The sequence below is a fragment of the Phoca vitulina genome, unplaced genomic scaffold (assembly GCF_004348235.1).
Source record: "Phoca vitulina isolate PV1807 unplaced genomic scaffold, GSC_HSeal_1.0 scaffold6, whole genome shotgun sequence".
In the NCBI taxonomy this organism is placed as follows: domain Eukaryota; kingdom Metazoa; phylum Chordata; class Mammalia; order Carnivora; family Phocidae; genus Phoca; species Phoca vitulina.
This window is the reverse complement of record NW_022589709.1, coordinates 38095204-38100465: the sequence shown is the minus strand read 5'-3', so window position 1 is coordinate 38100465 and position 5262 is coordinate 38095204. Positions and strand designations below refer to the sequence as shown.

Sequence of the window (5262 nt, the reverse complement as noted above, 5' to 3'; positions counted from 1 at the left end):
GTCTTTGGATTAGAGCATTTATTCCATTTACCTTCAAAGTAATTATTGATATGTATGTATTTATTGCCATTTTGTTACTAGTTTTATGGTTGTTTTGGTAGTTTTTGTCTGTTTTCTTTATTCTCTTGCTCTCTTCTGTCACAATTTGTTGGCTTTCTTTAGTGATATACTTGGATTCCTTTCTCTTTATTTTTTGAGTATCTATTAAAAAGACGGAACCCTTCACAAATTTGTGTGTTGTTTTTGCACAGGAACCATGCTAATCTTTTCTGTATCATTCCAATTTTGTATATATGCTGCCAAAGCAAGCATGGCATTACACCCTTTGAGAAAGGAAACTACCTTGGATAAAATTGACTTTAGTCTGTGTGGGTCCTCCTCTCCCTGAGGGTACCACCTAGTTTAATTTATGTAAGGTAGGTTAAATTTGAGCAGAAACCTCATTAAAACTTATTCCTATTGACTGGAAGAATTAGCAGACTGAATTTGGTTTTGCAAAAAAAGCTGGAAAGTGAGGGAAAATATCAAGGAGAGAAAAGGGTCATGGTGGGGGCAGGGTTCACAATTTATGTATCCTCTTTGCCCAAATTGTTGGCTAATATCTGAATAAACATGTGTGGGTAAAGTCTAGTAGTGGTACAAAAGAACATCTACAAAGCTAAAAATAATTAACAAAAACTTCAGCTGCTTTCCATAGCAGGGTTAATAAGTTTTGAGTTTGAGACCAACCAATTTAGATACCTAATAAAACAAAACAAAAAGCAAAGAGCAACAACAACAAAAACCCCAGCATTCTTCAGAGGTAACTAATATATGGCAGAATCTCTCTATCATTCAGAATGTTCCATATACATGAGAAACTCCTAGACCTGTCAAGAAATAGGAATATATGATGTGTAGTCCAGAGAAAAAACAATTAATAGAAGGTAACCCAGATACTATCCAGATGTTGGAATTAGTAAACAAATGTAAAGGAAGAAGTATAACTGTTCTTATATGCAAATGATACAATTGTCTGCATAGAAATTTATAGATGGTATGAAGCTACTATTAGACTAATATGTGAATTAAACTAGATTTAAGAATCAGTAAACATATATCAAATACATATTAGAAAACAAATGGGAAGTAAAATAAAAGAATTTTTGATGGGGGCATAATTATAAGAAAATAAAAGTTTAAATAAAAGGAGCCTGGCTGGCTCAGTCAGTAGAGCATGTGACTCTTGATCTTGGGGATGTGAGTTCATGAGCATAATACTAACTTAAAAAATTGAATGAATGACTTAATGAACGAATGAATGAATGAAAAGATACACCATGCTCTTGGAATGACAAGACAAAATGTTCTTAAGGTATTTTTAGGTCAGTTTCTTCCCAAATTGATCTATAATCCCAACACCTTCTCAGTCATAAACTCTTCTAACTTTTAAAAATTAAAATTGACAAATTGTTCTAAAATTTATATTTATATTTACTTTTTAAAATTCACTTTTACAAGTGACATTGCATAGCCAAAACAAAATTAAAGAAGAAAAAAAAAGAATGTAAGACGACTTACAGTAGGCTTTTAGATTACTAAAAAGTTGTATTTAAGAAAATGTGCCACTATTTTAAGAAAATAAAATGGATCACTAAAACACAATAAAATATCAGAAATATACAAATACATATATGATTAATTCATTTCAAATCTGATGTCAAAATAATTCCATGGAAAAAACATTTTCAATAAATAGTGCTGAAATAACTGAATGTCCACTTGGGTACGGAAACCAAACTTGATATCCTCTTTACATATACAGAAAATTTAATTTGAAATGAATCATAGACCTAAATATAAATACTAACACAATAAAGACTCAAGAAAATATGAGTAAAAGATTTATTAGACTGGTCACAGAAAGCAACTATAAAAGACAAATGATAAGTTAAACTTAATTAAAATAAGAATCTGATCCTCAAAAGGCACTATTAGCAAAATGAAACTGGGATAAACACAAACTGGGATAAAATTTTGTCAAAATACATATTAAACAAAGCACTCATTTCCAGAATACATAAAGACCCTCTAAACTCCACAATAAAGGACAACACAATAAAATTTGTACAAATTATTTGAAAATAAGCTTCGCTGTGTGTGTGTGTGTGTATTTATAGATGTTGAATGATATATGTTAAACATATGTTAAAACATCTATTAAAACCCTGTGGATACATCATGCAGGTGAAAATAACTGGATACAGAATAGTGATCTCATTGACATAAAGCCTATATAGCTTACTTGAAAAATAAGATGGTATGCCTGCCACATCTCTTTGAGAGAGAATTCCAGGATGTTATTCTAAAGGACAAGAATTTTTCCAACAGAAATCTATTGTGAGTCTATATATAGCAACTATTTTCTACATGCTTTGTATTCAAAGTCTGTAGCTTTATTGGGCCATGTGGTCTTTTCAAAACATTTAATTATACATGACTGGATATTAGAAAGATGTCATTTTCTGGCTGGAGCCAGGGCTTGATCATAGGGTCTAGGTTCGATTAACTGGATTGTTTCCCTTGAATTTTGAAACTCCAAGGAGTGAATACAAGATACAAGAACAGAAAGAAACTATTCTAGGTGGTAGTGGTGGAGAGAGAAGAGTGCAGCTTATCAACAAAGTTATTAATGGCAGTAGCTTTACCAACATTATTCTTAACTTACTCTTTCTATGTTGATTCTTGGCTTTCCTTTTCATACCTTATTTCTGTCTATGTCTCAGACCTGGTTTTCCAGTTTTTCTATAATCCATTCTGCTATGCACTAGCCTTTTAACAAATGCATTTTCTACTTAAGTTACCCAGAGCCAATTTTGGGTTTTTTGCGACCAAGTTTGCAAGGCTGTTATTACAACCTGATTGTACACTTATATAAACCTCATTACAGTTGAGCATATAAGTTTTAAGAAATACTCTAACTGAATGGACATGGATAATTCTCAAATCTCTATAGCAATTTTTAAATGGTTTATTAGTTTACTTCTAAGTGCAGTGAGCACTGTCACAGTGCTCCCTGTGTTTGTTGTGTGCCCTCTGAGAGAATCAAGGGGTTGGTGGTGCAGGGGAAGGAGAGTGATGCTTGTTGCATGTGCCTACTCCTCGGTCCCACAGCAGGTTTACTGTATCAGAATTTTTAACAGGTATCCAGGCACATGTCAGAAGTTGAGGTCCACTGCAATATATATGTATTTGCTAACTTTGATTTCAAAGTAAGTTGTTTTCTGATAACTTTATTACATTTTTAATACACATATGAATAGGAACCTTTATTTTTTTTTGGAACACATTTTTTTTTTGAAGATTTTATTTATTTATTTGACAGAGAGTGATACAGTAAGAGAGAGAACACAAGCAGGGGGAGTGGGAGAGGGAGAAGCAGGCTTCCCGTGGAGCAGGGAGCCCGATGCGGGGCTCGATCCCAGGACCCTGGGATCATGACCCGAGGCAAAGGCAGACACTTAACAACTGAGCCACCCAGGCGCCCCTGGAAGACTGTTGGTTTTTTTTTTTTTTTAAAGATTTTATTTATTTGAGAGAGAGAGAGCGCACCAGCAGGAGGAATGGGAGTGGGAGAAGCAGGCTCCTGGCTGAGCAGGGAGCCCGATGCGGGGTTCGATCCCAGGACCCTGAGATCATGACCTGAGCTGAAGGCAGACGCTTAACCAACTGAGCCACCCAGGCGCCCCTGGAAGACTGTTTTTTTAATCTGCCCAGAAAATGTTCTATTTGAGTGATCCAATTTACCTCAGTTGCCTTATACTAATATTTGTAAAGGAAAAAAAAAAATGCAATTTAAGGTCTTTAAAACCAGGCACTGTGAACTAGAACTAGTTAAGGATTAGGAGATAGCAAGAGTGGGCTAAGAGTTGCTTGAATCACTGTCTTAATGAGTGGGTTCCTGGGCTGGGAGGTGGGGCTGACCAGCTGTGTTCCATCTCCACTGAAGCTAGCCAAAATAAATACAAGTAGACTGTTCTTGGACTAGATGTTAGAAGCTGGGGGAAAGGTGGGTAGAGGAAAGATGAAATGGCCTACTGAAATAGCTTTAAGTGTGGGAAAGAATACTAGGACGAATACTGAGGTACATTTCTGACTAAAAAACAATGAGATGGCTTAAATTATCTGCTTAGTTTTCTTTAAGCCCTTGGAGCCCAGAATTCAGGATCTGAGAGGAACATCCAACTTCTTAGCAGCCAAATAAACTATATTAAGGAACACATTTACTACTAAATTGTTACCGAATTTAAAGGAAGCTGATGAATGGCTGGCAAAAGGAGGCTGTCTCATGATGTTCTGAAAGCAAAACCAGTTAAGAGGGTCAGCAGATCTCTAATTATAATGGAGCAGTTACCACCACTATAATTAAAGCAGCATCAGCATTTCCATTGCAAACTAATGTTGTTCATGGATTGAAACTCAGCTGTAAAGATTCAGTCTTGGCTGAAAGTTGGCATATAGGGCTCAGGAACTCAGCAGGGAAGGGGCAAAGAAGGGAGATTTTTAAAAATTTATTTACTGAACTGTCAAACACAAAACATAGCCATTAAGATCTGTTGAGGAAATAATAAATAATACATTCTCTCAAAATTAGTATGCATAGCAAACCCTGGGTGCCATCGCCATAGTGAAGAAAAATCATTTAAGTTACATAGATTGGAAAACAAACAAAAAAATACTTGAACTGAAGGATGAGTTTTTAATACTGTGAGTCGTGTCTACTGTACAGATAATATTTAGATGTTGCTAAAAACATATTTAGTGTTCTTAAATATTTATTTGCCAAGAAATTTAGATGACTCCAATGAAGCTGCAAAATGTACACCAGCACAGTGGGGTGAGTTACAAAGAATGTTATATCACTTTTTTTTCCTCCGATTCCTTTGATAGATAACTTTAATCTAAATTCCCTCATTTCTATGAATGTTAGCACTTTTCTTTTTACACATGGCTTTCTGTATGTTTTTTAATAATGATATACCGATTTACTGTGATATGTCAATTTTTATACATATTCCATTTTTGTACTTGAAAAGGTGCAGTTAATAACTCATGAAGGAAAATTTTAAGACATGTCTAGGGCCTTGTTTTCATCTTTATGATTCTACTTTGAATTATTTTTATTTTTGAATATTATATTTACATTAAAATATGAATTTATATTTTTATTTCTTTAATTTATATTACTTTGTTATTATTACTTTGATTTTTATTTTACACTGT

At 34.2% G+C, this 5262-nt stretch overlaps 1 non-coding gene across 1 annotated transcript; it reads right to left on the bottom strand.

Annotated features, from left to right (window-relative positions):
• Positions 1-206: 206 nt before the first annotated feature.
• Positions 207-312, bottom strand: LOC116632483. Its single transcript, XR_004299426.1, has one exon. It is a non-coding gene; the product is annotated as a U6 spliceosomal RNA (small nuclear RNA).
• Between the last annotated feature and the right edge of the window lie 4950 nt (positions 313-5262).